The 15,546-nt window shown below is 42.4% G+C and overlaps 1 long non-coding RNA gene across 1 annotated transcript in view; it reads right to left on the bottom strand.

Annotated features, from left to right (window-relative positions):
* The window catches only part of LOC117056274, a 142,100-nt gene that overhangs the window by 47,487 nt on the left and 79,067 nt on the right, over positions 1 to 15,546 (bottom strand). Inside the window, exon 2 of the long non-coding RNA XR_004427720.1 lies at positions 12,101 to 12,244. This is a non-coding gene — a long non-coding RNA (uncharacterized LOC117056274). The remainder of the gene's footprint in view (positions 1 to 12,100; positions 12,245 to 15,546) is intronic.

The raw sequence follows: 15,546 nt of genomic DNA, 5'->3' as shown, positions 1-15,546 counted from the left end.
GAAACACACAAATGATAAAACAACTAAAACAACTAAAAACAATTCTAAAACAGACTTAGGGGGCACAGGGCAGGCTGCATGGTGCACACAACTGTGTTCTCCAACAGACGGGAACAGCTGGAGGCGGGAACGGGAAGAAGGTCTGGACGCCACTGCTCCATCATGTACTCCAAGTATCCGATGCCTGAGGCAACTTCCTCAGTCTGTCTAATGGAAGAGCCAGACCTGCAATTTCTTCATGAGTCTGCCTGAATGCAGGCCATCTTGTTTACTCTGGTTGGATACTACATACTGCATACTGATTTTGAAAACTTAATATTTTGAACAAAGATAATGCTGCACTATTGCAACACTCTGGTTTGGGGAAACTGTTGCAATGATACTGCCTATCAAGGGCAAGTTTAAATAAAAAATGCCTACTGAAAATGACATTTTGGTCACATTTCTTGCATTATTCATCAGTAACAAACCTCTGACAGAACTTCTTTTTTTTTTTTAATTAAAGCATATTCTGGACTATCTTAAATGAGTTTTGAAATTAATTAGAAAATCCAGGCTCTTTATCACCTCCTGTCAGAACTATTTGCAGAAATAAGGTAATAACCAGAGTTATCTTTTTATGAAAATTTGCAAGCGTGACATAAGGATTCCATTTGCCTAATTAACACCTTGAAATAAAAAAGATAATATTTACACATGATTTATGAACAAAATCCAAATTGTTTCCAATTTATTACTGGCACACATGCAACTTGTTCTAATTAAGGAGGCTCCGTTCCACGAGAAATACCTCCGATACATTTGTGCTGGTGATAAATCCTTGAGAACGTCTTATGCCAGTGAGGTGTTTGGGTTATTTTCCCAGGTAGGAAGATTAGGAAGACTCTTGATGACTTTGCCTATGCAAGAATTTCAATATGTGGCTGTGGCTCACACATTCAGCTCAGGCAGCATAAATGAACTTCCGTTGCTGCAAACACAGTGACGTGGCTTGTCCAAAATGCAGCACTCATATAGCAGAAGACAAGGGCAGCGACAACAGCATGGGGGGTTTTATGCCCTGCATGAGTCGCCACCAAAGGAAAGTTGAATAGCATATATACCCTTAGCTAGAGCTAGGTAATGAGTTTGGGACTTATTTCTCCACACAACACCAGCTTCCTTTTGTTCCAGAGCACACCTTGGGGAGAGAAGTTTGGACAAAGACAGTGGATACTAATGCATACAGCACAGTACACATAGATTTAAGTGTGACAGCAATGAATACTCCAAGTCCACAATGGGCTTGTGCAAATTCATCAGAAGCATGGCAGATTTCAATATTTGAAGAGCAGGAGTCAGATTTACTGGAACAGTAATACACAAGGTAAATTGGGCAGTATTTAAAAAAATAAAATAAAAAAATCCTGTAATATTTATAATCTGGGGTATCAGTTATTTAACCCCTAAATGTTTGTAACATTTTTACGATATCCATCCCAACATGGAATAAACCCATCAAGATCGCAATTTAAAGGGATTTACTTCCCATACATCTCTTTTATGGTTAGAAGAATACAATTTTATATATATATATATCATAACCCAGCTATGTGTTCAAGCATATTTCCTCAGCCTTGGTTCACTCTTATTTCTTCTTTTCCAGTCTCTTGATTTATACTAGATCATGTTTAGTGCCTCATTTCACTCAGGGCCAGACCTCGCTTACCTTGAAAGATATGAAGATGTTCAATTTTAGCAAACAAAATATTGCTTTTGGGGTATAATGATAAATTCCAACCCAATATATTTTCTCCCCAAATTCATTCACACCTGAATAACGCAAAGCACTGTGTGGTCCATTAGTCTACGAAAGCCAACTTAATGTATGGAAAATACATAAGGCTGTGATATATTATAACAGCACCATCTCTAAATGTGATAGGGAGATCTATTTGAAAAAGACACCTAGTATAGGCAGAAATGGGGCCATTGGCATAGGCATTCCTATTATCACGACAAACAAAAATAATATATAAACTGCTACCCAAAACAAAACTCTCCGGCTTTATTATATCCAACAGTGATGTCCATTGCTTTATCTAGCTTTTGAGCACGAAATGCCTTCCATTCCTTTGCAACCCAGACAACTTCAGCATTCATTTTAAAAATGTATGGCACCATCCAGCCAAAAATAATAACTTTAAAGTTTTATGAATTTCAGTGGGAGAGAGGGAGGCCCATGGCCAACTCTCCCACTAAAATCAAAGGGATTTAAGTATGACTGGATCACAGCCATATATTTTCTCTCTTCAAAATAATGATTTCAAAATAGATCGGCTTCTCCTGATGTTTACATATGAAGAAGCAAACTGATTAGGAATTCTTCAGTGTTTAGATATTCTCCTTCTCCCACCCCAGCAATACTCGAGAGATGCAAGAGATCTAGCAATGTGAAATCCATGAATACAGAGATTACTTGCTATATGCTGAGGAGTTTTAAGAAATCTCTCTCTTTCAAACTTGGTAGATGCCAAACTAGAAATTACTTATTTATGAGTGACTCATTGCATTTTTAGCCCACCTTTCCTTCAAAGAGCTGAAGATGACATGCATGTTTCTCTCCTCCTTCATTTTATCCTCAGGTTGAGAGAGTGAGTGAGTGCGTGACTGGCCCAACAAGCTTCATGGCTTATTTCGGTTTTGAACCCAGATCTCTCCACTCCACCACACTGACTCTATTACTCTATTACACTAGAGTGGTATAACATGAGGTTATTGAAATATTGAAATTTTAGGCTGCAATCCATTCTACACACACCAACCAGAGAGAAAACTGCATTAAACAGGAAGGGGCTCAGGTCTGAATAAGCACCTTCCAATTATAGGACTCTTGCTATTCTGTTATTAAAATGAATGGAACACGGAAAAGAAAATTAAAGTAATTTTCAGTGTTCACTGTGTCAGTTATAAAAGAAAGGATTTTCCTACCTTTGTTTTTAAAAGAAGTCTTTCCCTTGAACTTGTTTTCAAATCACAAATATGTTATCATGGCAGGTTTTCGATAGCGTTCAGTAGAAGTGGTTAGAAAAAGTAATAATGCTAAGAAGCTCTAAGTATCGGCACTGTTAGCAATATAAATTACTCACGTTAGTTTATTAGCTCAGAGAGATACACACATTGTGCCTGCTGAGATTTGTAGCAAAATATCAATAGAAAACAAAGCACTATGGCTTCACTCCCTTAAAAGAAACAAAACTCCCAGTTGGTTCAGCACAGACAGAGCTAATTCCTTAACTTTCCTCAGCAAATTCTCATTCTTAAAGGGCAACTGCAGGTTGAGTCATGTCATCTAAATAGCCAATTACTATTTGGGTTGAGTAAAAATTGCCCTCAGGTGATTGGCCAACGAAACACTTCTAAACGGGAAGAGAGCTGGGACGTGTGTGCTTAATTCTTTTGGGCTTTCAGTGTATGACAGCTTTATTTATTTAAAGCATACATGTGCCTCTATTAAGAGTAAAGACTCTCCCAAGGTTGCTTCTGCCATAAAACACTAGCAGGCAGCATGTGATATTCTCCACGACCCTCATAGCAGTCTCACCACCAGAGGTCAGAGCTAAGAGCCACTCTTGGTCCCTGACCGTAGACCTAAGAGCCCAAAACTCATCGTAACATAGGATTCGGGACAGCACCTCCCTCCTACAAATGGGTGATATATCATGATGTTGAAAACCAGAAAAACTCACTGTGTGAGTGCCTGGAGGCGGTTGGAGGATGGATGGTGGCTAACAGATTGAGGTTGAATCCTGACAAGACAGAAGTACTGTTTTTGAGGGACAGGAGGAGGGAAGGTGTGGAGGATTCCCTGGTCCTGAATGGGGTAACTGTGCCCCTGAAGGACCAGGTGCGCAGCCTGGGAGTCATTTTGGACTCACAGCTGTCCATGGAGGCGCAGGTTAATTCTGTGTCCAGGGCAGCTGTCTACCAGCTCCATCTGGTATGCAGGCTGAGACCCTACCTGCCCGCGGACTGTCTCACCAGAGTGGTGCATGCTCTGGTTATCTCCTGCTTGGACTACTGCATACTGCAATGCGCTCTATGTGGGGCTACCTTTGAAGGTGACCTGGAAACGGCAATTAATCCAGAACGCGGCAGCTAGACTGGTGACTGGGAGTGGCCGCCGGGACCACATAACACCGGTCCTGAGAGATCTACATTGGCTCCCAGTGCGTTTCCGAACACAATTCAAAGTGTTGGTGCTGACCTTTAAAGCCCTAAATGGCCTCGGTCCTGTATACCTGAAGGAGTGTCTCCACCCCCATCATTCAGCCCGGACACTGAGATCCAACGCCGAGGGCCTTCTGGTGGTTCCCTCACTGCGAGAAGCAAAGCTACAGGGAACCAGACAGAGGGCCTTCTCGCCCGCCCTGTGGAACGCCCTCCCATCACAGGTCAAGGAAATAAACAACTACCTGACATTCAGAAAATACCTGAAGGCAGCCCTTTTTAGGGAAGTTTTTAATGTGTGATATTTTTGTATTTGATTTCTGTTGGAAGCCGCCCAGAGTGGCTGGGGAAATCCAGCCAGATGGGCGGGGTACAAATAATAAATATTATTATTATTTATTATTATATCACCAGCTAAACATAGTGATATACTGATATATCATGATGTCTGAAATAAGGATGGAGCTATGTAGAGGCATTGGCTGGCTTCATGGTTTTTCTTGCAACATGATTTTTGCCAGCGCCCGCTCTTCTGACTTGCTGCTCCCTGAAGGAGGAAGGCGAGAGCTGAGCCAGCAGAGTTAACAGAGGCTGCAGAAGTCCGGAGAAGTGTTTGCTGGCTTTGTGGTTATTCCCACATTGTGATTTTTTTTTTTTGGCGTAGCACACTGACACACATCATGATTTGAAATACATTGCCAGGTCAAAAATTATGGGAAATGATTTAATAACATGGACTTCAAATTGGTTTGGGACAATATATCTGTATCTCACCCAACCTTACTATACTCCTTGAGATGACACCTTCCTTGCCTCTGCTCTTCCAACTCCAGCCTCCAGCAACATGCCTGGGCTTGATTCCAAACCACTGGAGCGGGTAGGGAGTCAGAATGGACAATACCAGACAGAATGGGCAGATAGTCTGACTCTGAACTGAGCTAAAGAATCTTCCTATGTTCCTCTCAGAACTAGAGCACTGGTTAGAGTGAGGTGGCAGCCTCAGGCAGCTGATTCCGGTTTTATGCCAGGACATAAAATCATCAGCTATTTTATCACATGTGTATCGTATACGTAATGCCATATCATATACATAATGCCATATTGTGTTTTACTTTGTTGGAAGCTGCCCACAGTAGCTGGGGGTACCCAGTCAGATAGACGGCATATAAATAATAAGTAAGTAAATTGTACAGTATTTTAATGCCAGGGAGGGGGAAACATGCTTGTAGGATTTTTTGCCTCAGGTATCAGATTGGAGAAGGGTCACAGGTCAGTGGGAAAACATGTTTTACATAGAGAAGCATCCAGATTCAACTCCCAGCATCTCCATGGCAAGAGACCGCCTCAAGAGCCAGTGTGGTGTAGTGGTTAAGAGCGTTAGATTTGTAATCTGGTGAACCAGGTTCGTGTCTCCTCTCCTCCACATGCAGCTGCTGGGTGACCTTGGGCTAGTCACACTTCTTTGAAGTCTCTCAGCCCCACTCACCTCACAGAGTGTTTGTTGTGGGGGAGGAAGGGAAAGGAGATTGTGAGCCGCTTTGAGACTCCTTCGGGTAGTGATAAAGCGGAATATCAAATCCAAACTACTACTACTACTCCTACTCTTCTTCTTCTTCTTCTTCTTCTTCTTCTTCTTCTTCTTCTTCTTCTTCTTCTTCTTCTTCTTCTTCTTCTTCTTCAAATTCTGACCAATCTAGCCCAGTATTTTCTGCATTAGTGGGGAGCAGGTCTCCAGAATTTGAGGCAGTCCTGCCAAGCTTCCTGTGTAACGAAATAACATAGCTGGACTGGCATACTAGCCACCTGACGAGTGGCGACATGTCAAGGGATGACACTGCTGTTCTGTCACACCACACCTTACTGGCATGGATAAAAATTTAGCATGGCTTGTCAGTATAAGTGACCAAAAAGTTGCAGTTTCATAACACAAGAAGCAATGCAGTGTAATATAAGCCTTGGAAACCGATACAGACGTGCTGGCATTTGTAATGAGGAAAACTAGAACAATACAGTGGTACCTCGGATTAAGAACTTAATTCATTCTGGAGGTCCGTTCTTAACCTGAAACTGTTCTTAACCTGAGGTACCACTTTAGCTAATGGGGCCTCCCACTGCTGCCGCTGCATGATTTCTGTTCTCATCCTGAAGCAAAGTTCTTAACCCAAGGTACTATTCCTGGGTTAGCGGAGTCTGTAACCTGAAGCATCTGTAACCTGAAGGAAGCATCTGTAACCCGAGGTACCACTGCAATCCTCACATCGAATGCAGCCATTGGAACTTCATTCCAAGTTTATCTTCTGCATGCAAACCTACTTCACTAGCACCAGACTTCATTCAGAAGATCCAGTGCTAGGGACGGCCACATGGGCACAAAAATATTCCATGTATCCTACGTAAGCATATTGCAATGAATTCCACTTTGCCTTCTCCAACTTCATTTCCTTTTGAGCGGTTTCAGTTTTGCTTTTCCTGAGCAGGAAACCTGTAATCTGGGTTCAAAATCTTATTCAGGATTAATGAGAAATCCATGTACTTTTTGAAACTTATGGGAGACTTCATAAAACAAGCAAGGAAAAGAGCTCATATTTGTGTGTTGGCTGTGCAGCAAAATTCCAGTTATTGTTGGGAGTTTTTGCTCGGGTTTTGTTTTACATTTTTAGTGCCACTGGGAATTTTACTAAATTAAAAGGTTTTTTAAAAAATTAATTTCTCTGTTGCTAGAGCCCATAATGAATTTCACATCTGAGTTAGTACCATTTATAAACATCTAAGAAAGGTCAAAGCCCACAAATGTTCCTAATGGTACTAAAACTCTCATCTAGGAAGTGAGATCCTCGTTTTATGGCCTTGCATTTATTACACTGCCATCCTATCTACTGTATATCTCTTTCGACATCTCTCCCCGCTACCAATATATTTTCACAACTGTAGACAAATGTCAAGCAACGTTATATATTTTATTTGGATCACTGGAATCAGCATCATATTATAATTAATCATGTTTAAAACTATTATTTAATCATCCCTAACTGTAAAAAATTATTAGGTGTATTTGAAGAGGTGTGCATGCACACGAAAGCTCATACCAAGAACAAACTTAGTTGGTTTCTAAGGTGCTACTGGAAGGATTTTTTTTTTTGTAAAATTATTCCCACAAATTTGTAAGGGCTACATTACACTTATATTAAGAATTGTGGGGTCCCTTGAATACGGTGCTGTCCGTCTCCTAAACTTGCGTAGTATTTCCTTCTTGTTGGTGCTATACAATAAAGAAGCATGCTATCCTTGGATTAAACTCTGCTGAATTCCAGTGAGACATACCTCTGAGCAAATACCCTGGGGATAGTGCTGTCAGTGATGTACATGCAGGTACAGGGATCCTATGTGAGAACTATAATCAAATTCCACATAAAGCAAATTTTACCAATTTAAGAGGAATCTGCAGTACTGTAACAGCTCTAACCCAGTTGAAATCAATAAAATAATTGTCCGGTAGCACCTTCAAGACCAACTAAGTTTGTTCTGGGTATAAGCTTTCGTGTGCATGCACTTATACCCAGAACAAACTGAGTTGATCTCTAAGGTGCTACTGGACAATTTTTAAAATTGTTCTATTTATTTTGACTGCGTCAGACCAACACGGCTACCTACCTGAAGCTCTAACCCAGTCACATGAACGCCTTAACATTTTTCAAATTGCTGTCACTTCTAAACTCTCAAAAGGCTTTGCAAGCCCAACCAAGAGTGCAAAGCTACTTGTGATAAGGTAAACTTATGTGTGCACCTATTGGAGCTACCCAGATCAGAACAGGTGGTTTTTAGAAAATAAGTCATGCAGAACGGGTGTTTTTAGAAAATAAGTCATGCATGTCTACAACATTTCTGGATATTATGTTTGCATGGAAACTTACCTTTCCAGATAAATTGTCTAGTATGTGGTTTTGGAAGGTATTTTCAGAAGCAAAAGGTGGGATTCGTCGAAAAAGCCTCATCAGTTGAAGCCCTAAGCGAGGACTTTTGCCTGTGTGATCGGGTTTACAACCTCTCCTCCTCCTCCCGCACCCCCTGAAATTGGCTTTGAGTGGGTTGGGAGAATCCCTAGAACAGTTCGTGTTGGCAGGAGAGGGGGGATCATTCCATCTGGCAAGCTGCAAAGTTCATCACAGAGCAACACTGAATCCCATTCAATGTATTTCAAGGCCAAGATCCAATGCAGAGCTCCAAAGCAGAGCTCTTTTTTGATGTGGCAAGTTTCTATTGCTGAAGAGACAAGCCATTGTTCAGTTAAAATAGGCTAAGAGTAAGCGATTGTCTTTGACAATGGAAATTTCTACAGTGAAACCGATTTCTCTCTTGTGGTCTGATATCCTTTCTTTGGGAGGACAGCAGAATGGGTCGTTCACTGTATGAGTTATAAGCCAAGCATCCCCCAGTTTATGCCACACCTCAGCCACGAATTCAGTAAGTGGCCTTAAGCAAGCCATCACCTGATCCTTACATGGCTTGATCACTTTCTAAGTGTTATTCAATATTGTTAAATATCTAGCATATGTTAAGAAAGCCACTAAGAGCATCGGAGTAGATTTTTGTCATCTTGCAGAACGGAAGCCACGAGCACAATTGTCTCTGCCACTCCTAATTGAATGCCGAATGATTTCAATGAATAACAAATAAATTTTTGGACGGTTAGTAAGATATTCATAGATAAATTGCAAGCAAAGTGATTAGAAGTACCAAATTATTCACTGCAAATTACTTGCCCAGCTCTTGTTAATTATCTGCAAGTAGCAATTCCTGCTCTATCATTTGCAGTCTCCTAAAAGGGAAATTAAGAGTCCAATGAATGGGCAAGAGGAAAAGCCAGCAAGTTTAAAAGTGTCTCAAGAAAATCAGGATATTATGAAACAAATAAGAGCCTAAAACATTCAGATAGCTATGGCAAGGGCTTGGTTTCTAAGGTGTAAAGTTCCTGGATGTGCATTTTAGTAATTTGTCAGTGATAATGTGTGTGTTCATATAAAATAATGATTCATTGATGTGTTGAATAGTATGGAACACTTTTTGCTACTTTGGTTTATAGTTGACATATGAATTCCATCTACTACCTTTGTCAAGAGTGTATATATCTGAATCAGTAGTGTGAAAAAGATGGCAGTGAATCACAATGTGAGTATCTATGTATAAAATACGATGGTCGATATAATATGGATGATATGTGTAGAATATTAGATCTCCTCCCATCTCCATTTCCATATTTTACAATACAATGCTTCTTTCTTTTTGGTAATGTGTATAGCTATCCATCCATCTATCATTCTATCTGCAGAATTGTGGGGGGGGGGAGAGGCAGTTAGGTGAATTGGGTACTGTTCCATGTAGGAATTAGAAACCGATTTTTCCCTGGGTAAGATATAAGAGAAGGCAAATTACTCTTGATGCTACAAACATCTAACACACCTCACCTACCCATTCAGTTTTGTAGAGAGCGTCCCAAAAAGGTCGGCATGTCTGAGACTTTTATCATCGTATCTCTGATTAGATGTGGTGATTGGATATGCAAGCTGCTCTGCAAATAAGGACATGCAACGGGCAACAATGATTCTGAGCTGCATTCTGCTGGCTATAGAGATGTCTGTGCTTTTTAATGGGGAACGTGAGTGGCAGCTAAACCAATTCTGGATAATATTATTCAGCAGCCATTTGAATCTGCAGGTCTCATGTTCTATTCAGCACCATTTGGGATCGAGGACAGAGCTGAAACACATGCAGAGAAGGATTACAGGGTGCGACACTTGCTGAGTCATATCCATTCCAGATTGCAAGTCTTTCTCCAAAGGTTTCTTTTCTCCCCCCCCCCTTTTTCTAAAAAAACCTCACTGCATATAGAAATCTGGAAATTAGGACCCTCCTTCCAGATGTGTCCCCTCCCCCAATAGGCATATGAGGGGGTGTTGAAACATGTTATTCCTGTGCTTGGACCACAATCCGAAATGACTGGTGGGATTTTAGAGATTTTGCAATCTGCATCCCTACCACCACCACCACCACCCTAAAATACCGGGCAGCTAGAAAAGCCTGTGTCTGCTCATTGTCAGCAGCTCAGACTTTAGGATGATAGGACAATCACGACTCACCAAGATTTCTTGCCTCAATAAAACTGGCACTCGAAAGAGACTGACTACCAGGGAAGGAAAACAATAAAACCACTGGCTGGCTGGCTGACAAAACTAAAGTTTGCTTGCATGAGAGATGAGCCTCAGACAACTGAAACCCTAAAAAAAGGAGGGTGTGTGACAAGATTTGGGAGTTCAGGCGTGTGCAAAAGGGGTGGAAGATGTGAGATCCAGGTGTCTGATAGTGAGATAGAACACTGAAGAACAGAGAGATCTGAGCTTCAACTGTGAAATGTCGTCACATCAAGGCATCCTGGGCAAAGGAGCTGTAAGTCAAGGATCCCATCAGGGCTTCAGAGAAGTTTCACTTTGACACTCAAACAGATAATAAAGCAACAGCAAGAGCAAATGTAAAACTGACAGTGCAAATAAAATGTAAAAAGAAGTGCGAATAAACGGATTGTTTAGGAAAATTTAAGGTATATGAAGGGACAATGGTTCAGACCCATACTAGAGTTCTTGGGGGGGGGGAGCTCTCCTCTCTCTACAGAACTGACCATCCCATGGAGAGACAAATGCACCTTCAAGGATGGTAGCATGAATTTTTATTTGATTCTTCCCCTCGCCCACCCCACCCCCCAATGTCTTTTGCTATTACAGTCGTACCTCGTGTTACGAACGCTGCGTGTTGTGTTCGTCGCGGGTTACGATCGCGCCGAACCCGGAAGTACCGGAACAGGTTACTTCCGGGTTTGGCGGTTCACGCATGCGCAGACGCGCAAAATGACGTCACGCGCATGCGCAGAAGCACCGAATCGCGTCACGCACATGTGCAGATGCGGCACTTCAAGTTGCGGACCTTTCAGGTTACAAACGGGGCTCCGGAACAGATCCCGTTCGTAACCACTGTACCTTTTAAAGTCATAGTCTGGCCTTTTGAAAACACTTAGAACCTTAATAATTAGCAAATACTTGATGTCCTTCACTTTGCTGTTGCTAAAGCAACCACCGGCTGTCTTGTGTTAGGAAAGGACAACAGTGACAGCCAGCTGGGTGGCATTTGGGCAGCTGTGACAAAACTAGAGAATTAAATCCTCCCAAATACTCTTGGGCTGCTTCAGACTTCAGGCTTGGGCTGTGAAAGGATTTCATTCCCAGGAAGCCCATAGAGGGATCCTGGGTGGCAGAAGGAACTCCTGGATGGGTGGGTGATAGGAGGATCATTCTAGGGCAGTGTCAGAGGACCCTGTCACTCTCCCGAAACTGTCAAGACTCCAGCTCCCATCAGCCTCTGCCATGATGCAATGATAGGTGCATAACCTGCAACATTTCTCCGATGAAAATAGGGGCACCCCATTCCATAAAGATAATTTTACTATTTATAACCCACACATCTTACTGGGTTGCCCCAGCCACTCTGGGGTAGCTTCAAACATATATAAAAACATAATGCAACATTAAACTTTTTTAAAAAACACAAAATCTTCTCTATACAGGATTGCCTTCAGACGGCTCAGGGGGTTGGATAACTCCAAACCCTCCAACATTTCTCCAATAGGACATCCTACCATACCCTCCAAGATTCCTCCGATGAAAATAGGGACACCCTAGGGGAAAGTGAGACATTCCAGGATCAAATCAGAAACTGGGACGGCTTCTCCAAATCAGGGTCCTCCCTGGAAAACAGGGACACTTGGAGGGTCGGTGGGAGCTTTAGTCTGACTCTATTGTTCTAGAGGGTAGTGGAATTACTGTACATATAGCAAGCAGGGACTCACCTCAATAAGGTCATGGATGCTTCTGATTCCCACCCTAGTCTTCCGGGATTTAAGCTGTGGGAAGAACAGGTTCAGCCTCATGGTGTGGCCCAGTGTGAAACTTCTGAGCACGTGTTTCCACTCTTAGACGGGTGATGAGTGCTCCTAGTGGGTGGGAAGGAAGGAAGGAAGGAAGGAAGGAAGGAAGGAAGGAAGGAAGGAAGGAAGGAAAAAGAGAGATACAGCCTTTTATTAATGTTCTCAGCTTTTGGGAACCTGCACTTCATTCCCCCCCCCGCTCCCCCCCCGCCCCCGGTCATTGTAAGCATTCCTCCTCCCTCCTTTTTAATTTTCCTGTTCTCTAATCTGCTCAATCCTCCCCATCCACTGCTTAGCACTGAACTAATCTGTACTGTCTGAGAGAGTTGATGGCCCAAAACAGAGAATTGTTGCAGGAAATGACATCATTTAAAGACTGAAAAGGAGGGAGGAAGCATAGGAGCCAGGATTTTTTAAAAGAAAGAAAATAAAGCAATTTAGGAATTTGTTTTTGTTCTACTTATTAGTTACCAATTTATAGTGCACCCTTTCCCTGAATAAATTGTCCCCACGCCCTTAGCTCAGTCTGGAAGAACTGAAAAGGGAGGGAGGATTATTGAAATTCAGAAAGCATTCCAACCTTTGAAAGAGCTTTAAATGTGAGAGGAGCTTTTATCAGCTCATGGGTGTAATTGGTTGCCTTGTAAAAGCAATGATATGGAGTGATAGGACAGCCTCAAATGCAATCCACCCATAGTAACTACAGATTATGTCTGGACTTTCTTCGGGATGCTCTGAGTAAATCTTTAACTCGGGACATTCCAAATCAGTGAGAGTACTATTATGGAGCTTGTTTCACACACAGCAATAATCTTCCTCAACCATGTGTACATTGTAAACCACACGGCTGCACTGGTAAATCCAACTCTTAATCTAGGCTGGAAGTAGACCCTTTGGTTCTCACAGTTCATCTCTCTGGAGAGCCTTGCCCGTATCTTTTCTATTACTCCACAGGTGAAAGAGACATTTATGCATTCTTACACTGAGCAGCATTGCCCCCCTCCCCCTACATAATGTGAAGGTAAAGGACCCTTCCTCGATCTAGCACCCTTCAGATCTTATGGGCTAGAACTCCCAACCACTAGAGGACCTTCTCTGACTTTTATATCCTCTGGTTCCTGTATTGCAAAGTGTTGGGCCCTTTCCAACTCTACAATTCCATGACTTTTGAGGAGCTCACCATCTTGCACTGCTCTTGTTTGCTTTGCAGTGGCATATGTATATTGCTCAAGGGCCGCATTCCCTTTCGAGGGCCACATGCCAATTCTGGGGAGGGTCAGGTGCAAAACTGGGCAGGTCAGTTATTGTAAGTTTTCCCTTTGTGAAGGAGGTTAGTTTCTACACACACCCTTACATATTTTACCCTTCATCCAGGCAAGCAAAAGAAAGAAAGAATGATCAGATCTCAAGAGCATCAATGCTCAACGCAAAGAAGGGTCACAGAGCAGGTGTGGCCTTAGGAGAATCTCAAAAGTCAGACAGAAAGTTCTAGAAGGCCACATTTGGCTCTGCAGCCAGGGGTCCCCCATCCCTTTTGTCTTTGTTTTATATTATTCTATGTTGCATTTTTATTTCTTTTAAAACTCATTTTGCTTAAGAACTCTTCATTCCACCACTGAAGTGACTTTCTCTGCATCACTTTGGCACCTGTACTCTTTCAGGGGGAGGAAGAGGGGGTCATTTTCCTTATTACTCCTGTTTTGTCTACTTTTCTGGAAATAATTTTTTTAAAATGAAGTATTGTAACGAGGTTGCAGACAAATGCAAATACTAATTTAACCAACTGACGAACAAATTAAAATAATCTCTCATACTTCTTACTAGCAAATTTCCCAAAGGGCATTCCCAAAATCTCTCTCCAAATTAATACATGGTGCTAAAAATCTGTACGCATTCAAAAGCTGACATTGCATATGATCATGTTAAACGAACTCCAAGATCCAGAGCCTTATTTCCCCCTTAGTAGTGATCTTTTTCGTCTTCCACTGATGATATGCATTAACCGGCAAGCAGGAGACAGGGTGTTTATTCTTTGAGTGGAATTATTATTCCTACCCCACCTTGCCGACAAAGGTCCGTATAGTTAAGGCTATGGTTTTCCCGGTAGTAATTTATGGAAGTGAGAGCTGGACCATAAAGAAGACTGATCGCCGAAGAATTGATGTTTTTGAATTATGGTGCTGGAGGAGACTCTTGAGAGTCCCATGAACTGCAAAAAGATCAAACTTATCCATCCTTAAAGAAATCAGCCCTGAGTGCTCACTGGAAGGGCAGATCCTGAAGTTGAGGCTCCAGTACTTTGGCCACCTCATAAGAAGAGAAGACTCCCTGGAAAAGACCCTGATGTTGGGAAAGATGGAGGGCACAAGGAGAAGGGGACGACAGAGGATGAGATGGTTGGACAATGTTCTCGAAGCGACTGGCATGAGTTTGGCCGAACTGCGGGAGGCAGTGGAGGATAGGGGTGCCTGGCGTGCTCTGTTCCATGGGGTCACGAAGAGTTGGACACGACTGAACAACTGAACAACAACAACCCCACCAAGGAGACATTGGTGCCAATAGATCCCCTTGAATAACTTCCAACACACTAAATTGGGTATCACCTAATTCAGCACCCGGAAGTGCAGAAAAGCCAGCGAGTTCACACACAGCGTGCTTCTGCTGCGGCAAAGTTGCACCAGAGAAACTGCATTTGAAGCAGCTGCCAATCCCCAGCCATTACATGTGGGGGGGCAGAGAGCATACATCTTTCCCCACCACCTGCAAGGCATACAGGATTCCAAGCTTTTATAACCATGGCAGCTGGCAGCAGATGTCTAGGGGGTCGATGCTGCCCGTCCCCTAAGGAGAACATTAGCACCAAACCCGTATACACCAGTCAATTCAAATTTATTTGTACTGTAAAATTCAGATGTACAATAAAAAAGGGGCCTTGGGGGAGAATTCACTACGTGCAGCATAGTGGGAGAAAAAAAGAAAATGAAAAAAGAGACAGTTCAGAATCTAGGATAAAACTATTCTTGCTCTCCACTCCTCCTCCTTTAACTGAACCCACTGCAGATCAACATCCTTGTTAAGAGAAAACATTTCTCCAGAGATGGATGAATGGATGCCATATTTCAATGGATTTGTCCGAGTCCTGGGTGTTATTTACCACGTTTATGTGTTTAGTAAATTTCTCCACCAGGTCTCTCCTGTGCGAGATGAAGATGGTCTAAACACTTTCAGTTCTGTTCAATAGCTTGCCTTGGCACTACAAGTAGGAAGGTTATGAGTTCTTTATGAAATTATTTACGCTGCTGTTCTTTGTGAAGCATAAAAACTGTTCTTCTCCAACACTGCATTCATAGCATGCCTCATAGGCCTTA

This window comes from Lacerta agilis, chromosome 1 (genome assembly GCF_009819535.1).
Source record: "Lacerta agilis isolate rLacAgi1 chromosome 1, rLacAgi1.pri, whole genome shotgun sequence".
NCBI lineage: Eukaryota > Metazoa > Chordata > Lepidosauria > Squamata > Lacertidae > Lacerta > Lacerta agilis.
The sequence above is the reverse complement of the archived record's forward strand: the minus strand, read 5'-3'. Positions and strand labels throughout refer to the sequence as shown.